The sequence below is a fragment of the Microcaecilia unicolor genome, chromosome 14 (genome assembly GCF_901765095.1).
Source record: "Microcaecilia unicolor chromosome 14, aMicUni1.1, whole genome shotgun sequence".
NCBI classification, from domain to species: Eukaryota; Metazoa; Chordata; class Amphibia; order Gymnophiona; family Siphonopidae; genus Microcaecilia; species Microcaecilia unicolor.
Genome location: NC_044044.1, coordinates 36,326,506 through 36,341,030, shown reverse-complemented (window position 1 = coordinate 36,341,030; position 14,525 = coordinate 36,326,506). Strand labels below are relative to the sequence as shown.

Sequence of the window (14,525 nt, the reverse complement as noted above, 5' to 3'; positions counted from 1 at the left end):
ACACGGAAAATGGAAGTAACATATTGAATGATGGCAGATCAAGACTTGCATTATCCATCCGGTCTGTCTGAATTCATGATTGAACCAACAATCCAATAGTATTATTAGCAACATTTTACTCGCTAAAGATCCACTTTAAGATGCCTTCCCCTCCCCCACTGAGATATACAGAACCTGATGACAATATGCACATTTGGTCCTGATCTGTCCTTTGCATTTTCAAGGCACAGACCGCAAAAGTCTGTCTGGCATTGGCTCTGCTTCTCGGCTATTGGAGTTGCTGTCAAAGCCCGCTCCAGCCCATATATACCACACAGACCGTAGAAGTCCATCTGGCATCACTCCTGCCCATCACAAATGAACTTATAGCTGTTGATGTATTATGTCACTGTCTTTGTCTTGGACTGAAACTTGATTTTGTATTCAGTTATGTATAAAACTAATTGATACTTGGATTTCTTCTCATCATTTGAAATTAAACGAGAAAACCAAATTTCTTTGCTTTGGATTGGGTCCAAGGAGGATACAAGATATCTATCACATTTTTTTGTAGATGGGAGCAGGTTTTCTTCAGACCTGCAGTCAAGAATTCTTGGGGTAAAATTAGATAACAATGGAACACCATGTGTCCGTGATGTTGAAGAAAATGTATCTTATCTTTAGGAAACTCAGGGCTATTAAAAAGTATTTTCCTGTGGATACCTTTCCAATCACTTATATTATCTAGATTTGATTGCTGTAATCTTGTGTTGATGGGTGTTCTAAATCTCTTCTTGACTGCTTACAAATAATGCAAAATATAGAGGTGGAGGAGTAGCCTAATGGTTAGTACAGTGGACTGAGATCCTGGGGAACTGGGTTCGATACCCACTGCACTTCCTTGTGACCCTGGGCAAGTCACTTAACCCTCCCACTGCCCCAGGTACAAGAAAAACTCAGATTGTGAGCCCACTAGGGACAGAGAAACTACTTGCAAATAATGTATTCAGTGCTGTGAACATCTAGACTATAGAAATGATCGGTAGTAGTAGGTTAGGTTGATATTCATTCTGTCGAGATACGATTCAATGAGGTTTTAAGGTGAGTGTAATAGTGTTTAAAATTTTGTTGTGGTGATGCTCATTCATATATGACTGATCTAATGGTGCTACTATATAGAGTTGGCACTAGGAATCAATTTCTCCTTCAATTTCTGTTTCCAAATTAAAATCAGTTAAACTTTTTTCTTCATCACTTCAATATCATATAGCTAACTTTTGGAATTCTTTACCTTTATTCCTACAATGTTGCTCACTTATTTACTGTTGAAGAAAAATTTGAAAACCTCTCTTTTTTCACAAAGTGGGGCTTAGTTTTTTTAAAAATTTGATTTATGTGTATACATGGAATGTATGTTTTTGATGCTTTTTCTGGTAATTTTATAATTCCGAGACACTTTTATTCTGGTTTCTCTTATTGTAACCAGCCCTGAACTGAGTAGATGGAGGCAGGTTATAAGACATGATGTAACATAACGTAACCCCACCCAGTCTTAGTTCTCAGGGAAACCTCACAAAAAGTAGCATGTTTTAAATTTCTTAAGTTGATTTAAGTTCATAGGAATAAAAGGAAAAGCATTCCAAAGTGCAGGAACCAGATAGGAGAAAGCTCCAGGTCTAGTAGAATCCAATTTGGCAGTGGACAGTTCCAATTATGAAAGCAACCATTTTGAAGGAACTTAGGGGTTCAGAAAACCAGTGTCCTTAAGGCACAATACATATTGAATTTTAATACAATAGCTGATCAACAGCCAAAGTACATCTTTAAGGACTGGGGTAACATGATCACATTTCCATGTATTGGTGACTAGTAATAGATATATTCTGGATGAAGGCAGCTACTGTAAACTGCATTACAATAGTCTAAGCAGCTAAAAGGTAGGGCAAAGAACTGTCCAAAACAGATTGGATAACTCGGAGAAAACCGTACAACCATGACACATGACCGAATCAATGAAATGACTTGAGATGCAAAACAAAGTTGAGAGTAAAGGACAGTGAGAAAGGATTCTAATGGGAGAGCATGGCCCACCAGAGAAGGATCTATACTTGAAAGGTTATTAATATAGAAACAAATATTTTCCAGAGAAAGGAAAGTGGTAAAACTAGAGGAGATGAATTGATATAGTGGAATTACAAAAGGTGCAGAGAAGGGCGACGAAAATGATAAAGGGGATGGGATGACTTCCCTATGAGGAAGGGCTAAAGTGGCTACGGCTCTTCAGCTTGGAGAAAAGGCGGCTGAGGGGAGATATGATAGAGGTCTATAAAATAATGAGTGGAGTGGAACGGATAGACGTGAAGTGTCTGTTTACGCTTTCCATAAATACTAGGACTAGGGGGGTATGCGATGAAGCTACAATGTAGTAAATTTAAAACGAATCTGAGAAAATATTTCTTCACTCAACATGTAATTAAACTCTGGAATTCGTTGCCAGAGAATGTGGTAAAGGCGGTTAGCTTAGCGGAGTTTTAAAAAGGTTTGGACGGCTTCCTAAAGGAAAAGTCCATAGACCGTTATTAAATGGCCTTGGGGAAAATCCACTATTTCTGGAATAAGCAGTATAAAATGTTTTGTACATTTTTGGGATCTTCCCAGGTATCTGTGACCTGGATTGGCCACTGTTGGAAACAGGATGCTGGGCTCGATGGACCTTTGGTCTTTCCCAGTATGGCAATACTTATGAGGTTGTGGGTTGGAAGACTTAGGAGTAATGTCAGAAAATTCTTTTTTTTTACAGAGAGGGTGGTGGATGCCTGGAATGACCTCCAGAGGGAGGTGGTAGAAAAAAAACAAACTGTGTCGCAATTCAAAAAGGCATGGAATGAACACAGAGGATCTCTAATTAGAAAATGAATGAAAGGTTTGCATATGTGTTTGCATGTCAAGTGTTGCTTAGATGGTGACTCTGGCTGCATCAACTATGGTCGGAGATGGACTGACTTGTACGGTCTGAGTCCCGCATATGGTGATCTGATTTAGGATGGGCTAGAGAGAACTTTGACAGAAACTCCAGTGATTTGGAACGTGAGGATAGTGCCAGACAGACACAGTCTTTGTTCCGCAAATGACGAGATGAATTTGGATAGGCTGGAGTGGGCTATGACGGCAACATAAGGACAGAGCAGGGTGGACTTCTATAGTCTATGTTCCAGAAACACTAAAGATCATGATCAAGTATATAATATCACGTTCACCGATGATTTAAATCTTGAATTGATAATGAATGCGACTATTGGGCAGACTGGATGGACCATTCAGGTCTTTATCTGCCATCACTTACTATGTTACTATGTAGAAACCAATCCGTGATCCAATTAACTCTGGATTTTTCAGGCTCCAGCTTTAGACAAGTAGTGGGCCTCTAACGAAGATGCGACTGTAGAGAGACAAGTATTAAGCAACAAAAGATCAGACAAGCAAGGTCACTATAGGTAATGAACTGTAAGCCATTGGCAAAGAAAAGGACAACAAGTTCTCACAGACTGAACTGTAAGATGAAGCATGAAATAGAGTCACAGCTCTCTACAGGTTACAAAAGGGAAGGAGCTGTAGATCATAAACAGAAGTACACAGTATTATTTTTAAAAGCCTCAGTGGTAAGCTAATGGAAACGCTTCTAAAGAGGAGGATTGAGAGATTTCTTGAACTAAATGGAATATGGCACCTGAGGCAGCATGGCTTCACTAGTGGCAGGTCGTCTCAGACGAATCTGACTGTCTTCTTCGACTGGGTGACCAAACAGTTGGATGTGGGAGGGGCGCTTGATGTGGTATACTTGGATTTCAGCAAAACCTTTGACACGGTTCCGCACAGGCGACTGATAAATAAATTGAGTGCTCTCGGTATGGGACCTAGAGTAACTGATTGGGTTAAAAATTGGTTGAATGGAAGGAGACAGAGGGTAGTGGTAAATGGAGCTTGCACTGAAGAAAAAGATGTTGTCGGTGGCCTACCGCAGGGATCGGTCCTGGGGCCGGCTCTTTTTAACGTCTTTGTGAGTGATATTGCGGAAGGGCTGTCTGGTAAGGTTTGTTTCTTTGCGAATGATACCAAACTCTGCAACAGGGTGGACACCCTGGAGGGCGTGAATGACAGGAGGAAGGACCTAGCGAAGCTGGAGGAATAGACCAATATTTGGCAACTAAGGTTTAATCCCAAAAAATGCAGGGTCATGCACTTGGGTCGCAAGAATCCGAGGGAACGGTACAGTATAGGGGGTGAAGTGCTTCAGTGTACGAAGGAAAAGCGGGACTTGGGGGTTATTGTGTCTGATGACCTCAAAGCTTCCAAACAGGTAGAAAAAGTGACAGAAGGATGCTTGGGTGCATAAAGAGAGGCATGACCCAGCAGGAAAAAGGAGGTGATAGTGCCACTGTATAAATCTCTAGTGAGGCCCCATTTGGAGTTCTGTATACAGTTCTGGAGACCGCACCTACGGAAAGATATAAACAGGATGGAGTCGGTTCAGAGGGTGGCTACAAAATTAGTAAGTGATCTTGAACGCAAAAATTATAGGGCCAGGCTTATGAACCTCACCATGTATACGCTGGAAGAGAGGAGGGAGAGAGGAGACATGATAGAAACGTTTAAATATCTCAAGGGCATTTATGTACAGGAAGAGAGCCTTTTTCAACTAAAGGAGCTCTGGAATGAGGGGGCATATGACGAAGTTAAAAGGGAATAGGCAGGGTAATCTAAGGAATACTATTTCACAGAAAGGGTGGTGGAAGCGTGGAATGGCCTACCAGTAGAGGTTGTGGAGTCGAGGACTGTTCCAGAATTTAAAAAGGCATGGGATAAGCATGTGGGATCGCTTAGGAAAAGGAAGAGTTAGGGGTTACAGAGGATGAGCAGACTGGATGGGTCATTTGGCCTTTATCTGCCGTCATGTTTCTATGTTTCTTAGGGCCAAATTACCCTTTGGCTTCCACCTAGTGAAAAACAAAAGCATCAAGTCCCACATGGTGTTAAAAAAAATAATAAAATAATAAAGTTGTGTGCCATGTCACGAAATTATGACCAGGACAGAGTAAAGTCCAGGGACCAGTGAAGCTCCCTATCATGCACTCCCCATCTTATCTGGAAGCTTGTTGCTGTGACCCTGTCTCTGGATCATCTATTATTCTAGTAATACGTTGCCGATGATGAAGAGTAGGATCCCTGTGCTCGCCTTTAGCTCTATAGATCGGTTGATCTGGAGCTCCTTGAGGCTTTTTCCTTCCCTTAACTGTATTCCCGTCCTGAACATATTTCTGAAGCTTGGGTCATTATTTTGGTTTTGATTATTTTCCTTTCAAGTTACACAGCACTATGTGTAGCTAAGCAGTTGGGCTGGCTGCATTATCAAAGAGGGACTCCAAAATGCGACATGAAAGCATGGGACAAGCACAGATGGTCTGTAAGGGAGGGGAAACCATTGTGGAGCTTAGTAGTTGGTATGAATGGGAAGATTTAACAGGTCATATGGTCTTTATCTGCCATCATTTTCTAAGTTTCTATGATAGCTCTGGCTCTCAAAAGTTTTTTGCCATTCCCTGCTTGAAATACAATGAAGATCACTGGCAAAGGAGAAACCTAAGAACAATAACAATTCCAATACATCGTAGGAAATACTCAAGCAGTGCACAACAAATGAGAAGCATTGTGTCTTACAATGTCTATAACAGAATCAAATTATTTCACATAAAATGCAATCCAAGGTCCATCAAATACAGCAGCTGTCCTGGCAGGCATTTATTTATTTTGCACAATCAAACCCCCTTGCCAGTTGAGTTTTCAGGATATCCACAATGAATATGCATATAATGGAGGCAGTATATGCAAATCAATCTCATGCATATTCATTGTGTATATCCTGAAAACCCAACTGGCAAGGGGGTACTCCAGGACGGACTTGGGAAACACTGTTTTAAATGGCCAGGAGAGGCTCTTGGCCACTTAAATCATCTGCCTGGGGCTAACTGGTCACTTTCAGTAGCATTTAACCAGATAGTGCTCCTGACAATGCCCCATTAGCACCCACGCCAAAACTGGCTATTTTGAAGGCGCTGTTAGCAATTAATCAGTTAAAATTAACCAGATAAAAGGCAGTCCTATCTTTAAGCAGTTAAGTGACAAATATATGGCACTTAACTGGCTATAATTTGGCTGGCTCCATTTACCCGGAGCCCAGACATGGCCTGGCATTGAATTTCTGACTAAAATGCTGCCAGCTGAATATTAGACCCCAAAGTTGTACTTTATGGAAAGCATGCATCAGTAAAGAAATGAAGAGTGGTCCTTGTTAGAGTACAAGGCCCAGAGCTTCCGAGCAGTTCTGCATTTTTCTACTAAAAGTTCAACAACAACTACTTATACCAGTCAATCAGGTTTTCAGGATATCCGCAAAGAATATTCATGCATTAGATCTACATATAATGGAGGAAGTAAGCAAATCTAATATCCTGAAAACCTGACTTTCAGCAAATGAGCACAGCATTCCCCACACTCTCTCACTGCCACTTATGTGCACGCTCAGCCTTCAGTCGTTACTCCTCACCCCCACGGATTCAAGGACCAGATCAGACATAGAATATCCCAAGAGTGAACATTGCTGCTGTTGGAGCAGGTCACAAGCACATGGAATTTCACACTGGATATACCAGACGATAAACCTGCAAGTACCACTGCAGTCTACAGACCACAACAGAATTCTGTGTCATTTTCAACACACAGTCTACAAAAATAATCTCAGTAAAGCCCACAAACAGCAAACGTGAGGTGATGAGCTCCACGGTGTCATTCTTCCCTCCCTTTCTCTCTGGTCACATTTATCATGTAAGGCAAACATAAAATCCCAACAGAGCAGTATCCTAGAGTGCTAACCCCTAAAAAAGATGTTTGTATAGGAAGAAAACACTTCCCCTTCAGGGATTAAAATATTGCACATCTTGCACTAAATGAAAAGGCTCTTATCTCATCCAGAATGTTAAATGAAAAGGATGGTGGGGGGAGGTAGTATCTGCTCTGGCCCACTGTCAGGCTCAGACAGGATGACGCAGGCTTCCTTACATAATTTGCTGGTGGTTCCTAGACTGCAGGCTTCCCCTCTTCTACTAATGCACACACATGCATGCAGACTCCTAGCCCTTGGCACTGTGCCAGCTGCTTAACTCCATTCACAGAAAGGGGATGGAACTGACAAGAAGAGAAGGGGTGGGACAGGGAGGCGTGAGTTATTACATCAAACCGTCGGCACTACAGACAAAAGAATTTCTTCATGCGAAATAAGCCCTCTTGTGCAGCTTACATCTCAGAGGGTCATTTTAGCAATCCCACAAGACTAGTACCGCCGGGAAGAAAAATAAAGGGAAGTTGAGCAAGGAACACCCATCGCTTAACGGCAAGGAAGAGAAATTAGTCAGCTCTTTTTGCAAATATACATTTAAAGCCAACCTAAATTTAACCTCCACCCATTTGCATTCACAAGGACAAACTGGATAATGGCTCTTGTCTCCTCTGTAAAGGGCATGCTGTAGGATACTCACAGGTACAAATTTTTCTTCCCGCTTCCTCTAGTAGCCAAGAAAATTAAAGGGGAAGGGAGGAAAAGGGGAAAAAAGAGAGGAATGGGAGATTCAGTTAGATGGGGAGCAGCAGTTTTCCCTGAGATGCCCCACACTAAACCATCCCCTTGAGGGACCGGCAGAGCCTGGTCTCAGAAGGGGCACATCCTTGCCAATCCTGCGCGGTACACTTATATTAAACAAAAGAAAAGGGGGATGCTTACTTTTACCCATCATGCCTAGCGGGGGCAGGAAAAAAAAACCAGTTGCAGCCGGTTTGTAACCTCAGGACATGGAATTATCTCTTAATTTTTTTTTAAAGTCGTTTGTGGTTAAGTCAGTTTGTTTCTCCTCCCCCTCCTCCAATTCCTCCCCCTGCAGGTTCTGGCACCAGGCCAAACTTTGTCTTAATTCATATCCAAGACTGCTTTCCTATATTTTAACTATTTACTTCCCGTAACCTTGTCCAGATGCATCTCTTTCCCCACCTAAGGACCTGTCTTTCAGCATCACAAGGTTACTATCCTCTCCCTCCATTTCCAAAGCACTCACCAGGACAAGCATATACTGTGCCAGAATTCAAAGTTTCAGCCCCTTTATCAGTAGATTGGGATGGAAGGGGTGGGGGTCACAGAGCTCCTGTTATGTTCTGGCATTCCCCATCCTGCCAACCAGAGGGTACCCACCTGTGTATCTGTGCCCTGTGCAGCCATACCACTTGTACCGTTAGCATGCGATCAGGGGTCTGCCCCCTCCTCCTCTCTACCTAGACTGGAAAGCCACGCAGAGTACTGATAACACAAAAGACCCTGGGAGCTAGCTGCTGCTTTCAGACTCTGGATAAGTTGGGGCAAGAAGAAGTGGAGGGTCCACTATTTTGTCTGTATTACCATCTGGTGTTAAAATGGCGTCATACTGGATAAAAGTTTGGGATTGGGTCATCTGGCTTTTCTCAATTTATCACAGCACTAACACCACTTCACTTTATACAGAAGCATACTCAATTCAATAGGAGTTGTTACTGTTTAATCCCACAAAAATCAATTGAACATCAAATTTAAGTCACATCTAAAACCAGTTTTATCCTAGTTCCCACACCTGCCGGCATCTCAATCTCATCCCTAAAGCCTGACATCAACAGCTACAACCAAAATTTCATCTCAGGCCCAACACCTAAAAGCATCTCAATTCAACCCCAGTCTCATAAACCAATCAGCATCCAAACCACAGTACTATGACTTAATTTATTCTGGCAATGGCATTGTCCCTACTAACACCCAGCAGCCTCATTTTTGTCAGATTCCAACAGCTTGTAACACTTCATGCCTGCATCAAGGGCTCAAGTTCAAACACCTCCGTGTTTCTAGTCCAGACTCAACCAACCTCGCACCACTAATTACAAAAATTAAATGTAGATGCAAATCAATGACCCTCACTTTCTAATCCTAACAACACGGATCTGCTCAGAACCAATTCTCAAAGGAAGAGACTTTTGAAAAAAGATTGCGTTGGAGGCAAAAACACATTGTAAAAAAATTTTTTTTAGGTATATTAAAAGCAAGAAGACGGTGAAATAATCGGCTGGACTGCTAGATGACCGAGGGTTAAAAGGGGCACTCAGGGAAGACAAACCCATAGCGAAGATTAAATGAATTCTTTGCTTCAGTCTTCACTGAGGAAGATTTAGGAGAGATATCGGTGCCAGAAATGGTATTCAAAGCTGATGAGTCAGAGAAACTGAATGAAATCTCTATAAACCTGGAGGATATAATGGCACAATTTGACAAATTGAAGAGTAGCAAATCTCCTGGACCGGATGGTATTCATCTCAGAGTACTGACAGAATTGAAAAATGAACTTGCAGAACTATTGTTAGTAATATCCCAGTGTGGCAATACTTATGTACTTATCTTTAAAATCAAGCATGGTACGGGAAGACTGGAGAGTGGCCGATTTTTAAAAAAGGTTCCAGAGGAGATCTGGGAAATTATAGACCGGGGAGCCTGACATTGGTGCCCGCCAAAATAGTAGAGACTGTTATAAAGATCAAAATTACAGAGCATATTCAAAAGTATAGAGTAATGAAACAAAGCTAACATGGATTTAGTGAAGGGAAATCTTGTCTCACCATAAATGTATCTCACTCTACCATAATATCACCTTGATATTAATCGCAACTTGTATTTCTTCATACCGAAATCGGTTAACGTGATTACGGTACCATGTAAGCCACAATGAGCCTGCAAAGAGGTGGGAAAATGTGGGATACAAGTGCAACAACTAACTAACTAACTAACTAAATAAATAAAATTACATTTCTTTGAAGGGGTGAACAAACATGTGGATAAACGTGAGCCAGTCGATATTGTGTATCTGGATTTTCAAAAGACGTTTCACAAAGTACCTCATGAAAGACTCCAGAGGAAACTAGAGAGTCATGGGATTGGAGGTAGTGTTCTAGTGTGGATTAAAAACTGGTTAAAAGATAGGACACAGAGAGTAGGGTTAAAAGGTCAGTATTCTCAATGGAAAAGGGTAGATAGTGGGGTTCCCCAGGGGTCTGTGCTAGGACCGCTGCTTTTTAATATATTTATAAATGATCTACAGAAGGGAGTAACTAGTGAGGTAATTAAATTTGCTGAGGACACAAAGTTATTCAAAGTTGTTAAATCGCAAGAGGATTGTGAAAAATTACAAGAGGACCTTACGAGACTGGGAGACTGGGCATCTAAATGGAAGATGACGTTTAATGTGATCAAGTGCAAAGTGATGCATGGCGGGAAAGAGGAACCCGAATTATAGCTACGTAATGCAAGGTTCCACATTAGGAGTCACAGACCAGGAAAGGGATCTAGGCGTTGCTGTTGATATGTTGAAACCCTCTGCTCAGTGTGCGGCTGCGACTAAGAAAGCAAATAGACGTTAGGTATTATTAGGAAAGGAATAGAAAACAAAAACAAATGATGTTATAATGCCTTTGTATCACTCCATGGCGTGACCCACACCTTGAATACTGTGTTCAATTCTGGTCACTGCATCTCAGAAAAGATATAGTGGAATTAGAAAAGGTGCAGAGAAGGGAAATGAAAATGATAAAAGGGATGGGATGACTTCCCTATGAGGAAACGCTAAAGTGGCTAGGGCTCTTCAGCTTGGAGAAAAAACGGCTTAGGGGAGATATGATAGAGGTCTGTAAAATAATGAGTGGAGTGGAACAGGTAGATGTGAATCACTTGTTTACTCTTTCCAAAAATACTTGAACTAGGGGGCACAGAATGAAGCTACAAAGTAGTAAATTTAAAAAGAATCAGAGAAAATATTTCTTCACCCAATATGTAATTAAACTCTGGAATTTGTTGCCAGAGAATGTAGTAAAAGCAGTTAGCTTAGCAGGGTTTAAAAAAGGTTTGGATGGCTTCCTAGAGAAAAATAGAAAAAGGGGGTGGGGGGGGGGGGGGGGCAAATGCTTCCACAAACTAACCAGAAGGATCAAAAAAACACAAGGGTGGAAGAACGCCAACAAGTCCAAAAATGACCACTTCTGAAACCACGGTAGTAAGATCACCAAATGAAAGTTTATTGGGACACTACATGGTCCGTGTTTCGGCTAGACAGCCTTCATCAGGGGTCAACAGCTTGATGTATACAGACTGGCTTCTCGATCTCTCAAGTTGAAGAAAAGTTTAACGACATGGTGCTATCCACGGTCCGCAATGGAAAAGTTAACTTGTGAATCAAGAGGAAAAGTCCATAGACCGTTATTAAAATGACCTTGGGGAAAATCCACTGCTTATTTCTAGAATAAGCAGTATAAAATATATTGTACTGGTTTGGGATCTTGCCAGGTACTTGTGACCTGGATTGGCCACTGTTGGAAACAGGATGCTAGGCTTGATGGACCTTTGGTCTGTCCCAGTATGGCAATACTTTATGTACGTATGTACTTATGGCCCTTATGCCTCAGATCGCTCCTCTCAAGAACCAAGCTGTAAGTGAGATGAATCTGGGTCTCCGATTTATGAAAAAGCCCTTGATTCCAATATTAAACTGTCACAATACAACTTCAAAGGCTTCTTTTACTAATCCTATTAGTCACATATATTGTGCTACTAGATTTACACAGCACCCTATAAAATCATATTCTTTGGTGCTTTTAATCACCTAGAAGCAGACCTTTGGGAGAAATCTGAAACATATATAGGGTTAAAAAGAAGACATCTCGAACAGTAGTGCCTGGTTCTGGGATGAGAGACCATACTATCCTGTTCTGCCTGAGTAAGAAGAATTGAAGAAAATATGTTATCAGGTCAATTTGATAAACTGAAAACATATTTTACACCAAGAGAATTAGACAAGCAAACTGTTTCCTGGAAAGCAAAACTCTGCCAACAGGTTTTCTAGCAGGCAGGACCCAGGACCCCACCACGATCCTAGGCAAGTTCTGAAGTATCAACAGAAACATTTAGCAACTTGATATCTTGTTAGGTGCTAAGACAAATGATATACAGACACAACAGGTAATAAAATGAAAAACTCTCAGAGGAACATCTGAAAGAAGGCAGGCAGACAAATACTTTTTCAGAGCCTTTACAGAACAATACTGAGTTCTCAAACGTAGGGAAAGGGGGAGGGATTTGATATAGTGCCTTTTCGTGAATACAGTCAAAGCGGTTTACACATTATATGCAGGTACTAATTTTGTACCTGGGTTAAGTGACTTGCCCAGAGTTGAAAGGAGCTGCAGTGGGAACTGAACCTGGTTCCACTGGTTCTCAGGCCACTGCACTAAACATTAGGCTACACCTCCACCCCATTAAATGGAAGTGGTCTAGAATAAAGCACTGGAGAGACGTGACTGGTAAGACCATGGCGAAACTTGATTTAAATGACCCTCACTAACCTTAGTGGTTGTGGAGATTAACGCAGAACTTGAAAAGACCTAGAAGGAGGCCTGACTGCTGGCATAAAAATAAACCTGCAACTGGATGGCTGAGGAAAGTCTCAAAGTCATTAATTCACCAAATACTTTTACAGAAATGGGAAAAGAGAGTAACATCTGGAGAGCCTTGTATACCAATGCCCACAGTATGGGAAACAAATGTCCAGATCTAGAGACTGTAATGACAGAAGCCAAATTGGATCTAGTGGTGGTCATGAACACATGGTTTATGGACAGCCATGACTGGGATATAGGTACACCTGGCTATAATCTATTCAGAAAGGACAAGAAAAAAAGGGTAAAAATGTGTCATTTATATGTTAAGTATCATATTAAAGTGACAGAATTGCAGGACATACAGGGTAAGGAATAAACGCTGTGGGTTAATCTAGAACGAGGGAATGGAAAATGTATTTACATTGGTGTGATATACAGTCTCCCTTCACAGTCAGAAGAAATGGACAGAGATTTAATTGAAGACATTCACAAGATAGCTAGGAAAGGGTAAGTACTACTTGTAAGTGACTTTAATATACCAGACATTGATTGGAGCTTCCCTGCTGTAGGGTCATCTAGAATTGTTCCAGCAGTTGATAATGGAACCCATGAGGGATGGAGCTATCCTGGACCTGGTGCTTACAAACAGGGCAAGTGTTTCTGATGTTATGGTGGGTGATCATTTGGCATCTAGTGATCACGGAATGGTGTGGTTCAATATTAAGACACAAGAGGAGAGGGTTTATTCATGACTGAAGGCTCTAGACGTCTAAAGAACTAAATTTTTGCCAAGATGAGGGAATATCTCAAGGAACAGGTACGGATCTCTGCTGGACAAGGCAGACAGCCACTAGGAACATGTGCCTAACATCATTGTAAACTAGGCACACTGTTTTTCGTAGCTCGCATGTCATCTGTTATGACCCTTCACACTGAATATAGCTCTATCATCCAAGATGTATCTCCATTTCTCCGCACAGGCACTGATCTGACCTCAAATACCCCTTTTGGTGAGAACAATATAATTTATCATCTCAGTATTACTCTAGTGACTCCTATACACGCTTGTTGTCATTATGAAATATTACCTATTTTCATAAATATATAGTATATCATAGCATTTATCTTAGATGAAAATTCATATTTAAAACTAGGAATCCAATAATTCATTAATTTACACAATATGAGACACATTCCTAATCATCATTAATTATTTGTGGGAAGCTATTTATGTTTTATATGCCAAAATTTATCGTGTGTTTCGGCAAATGTGCCTGGCTTAGGAGTCTTATATGCTACAAATATTGAGTACAGGAGGATTGATATGCCGCCAAGGTAGGCTACATTAAGCTGTCTTAATAAAGCCTTTTTTTTAAATGCCTTCTGAGTGATAGGATACACAGTCAGCAAGACAGTTCTTTGCTCGAGTGTCATGGGGTTTGTTTTTGAAGAGTCATCATCCGTTTCCCACTCTCGTCCCAGGTGCACCGAGGCATGAGACTTAGAACTCTTTGCCCATTTGAGAGCGGATTCTAACAAAAATGGAGTGATGAAGAATTTGTGCCCTCTCGAATCCTGGAGCCTTTTGGATACGAAGATCTCTGAATCGGCATTGATGGAGGCTCAAAGGAGGCCTGAGGCTGTTCTGCTGGTGGCACAAGCACCCTCAATGCCTGAGCAGTGTGCACCTGCAGCTACTATGCCAGCTCCTCTGTTAGCATGTTCTGGAACGGCTCACCGAAGACAGGCATCAGCAAAGGCATGGGAGCCAGGGGAGAGGCAGCCTGAGAAGGCGTTGGCGCTAAACCAGTAGCAGGGACCTGGCTACTCAGTGACTTGTGAATCAGCACCTCTTCCAAGGAGGGAGAGAACTCCTCCCGGTGCTAGCGCTTCTTGAGTATCAGGGAGTCTGATGCCCCGATTCTCCTGGCACCGTGCAAGACTTGTGCTTATGCTTCTTGGGCTTCCTCTGAAGCATAGGGTGCTGGACTCTGGTGCCAATG

At 41.7% G+C, this 14,525-nt stretch overlaps 1 protein-coding gene across 2 annotated transcripts in view; it reads right to left on the bottom strand.

The window, feature by feature from the left end:
- The window catches only part of GATAD2B (GATA zinc finger domain containing 2B), a 72,141-nt gene that overhangs the window by 35,099 nt on the left and 22,517 nt on the right, over positions 1 to 14,525 (bottom strand). The window lies entirely within an intron of this gene.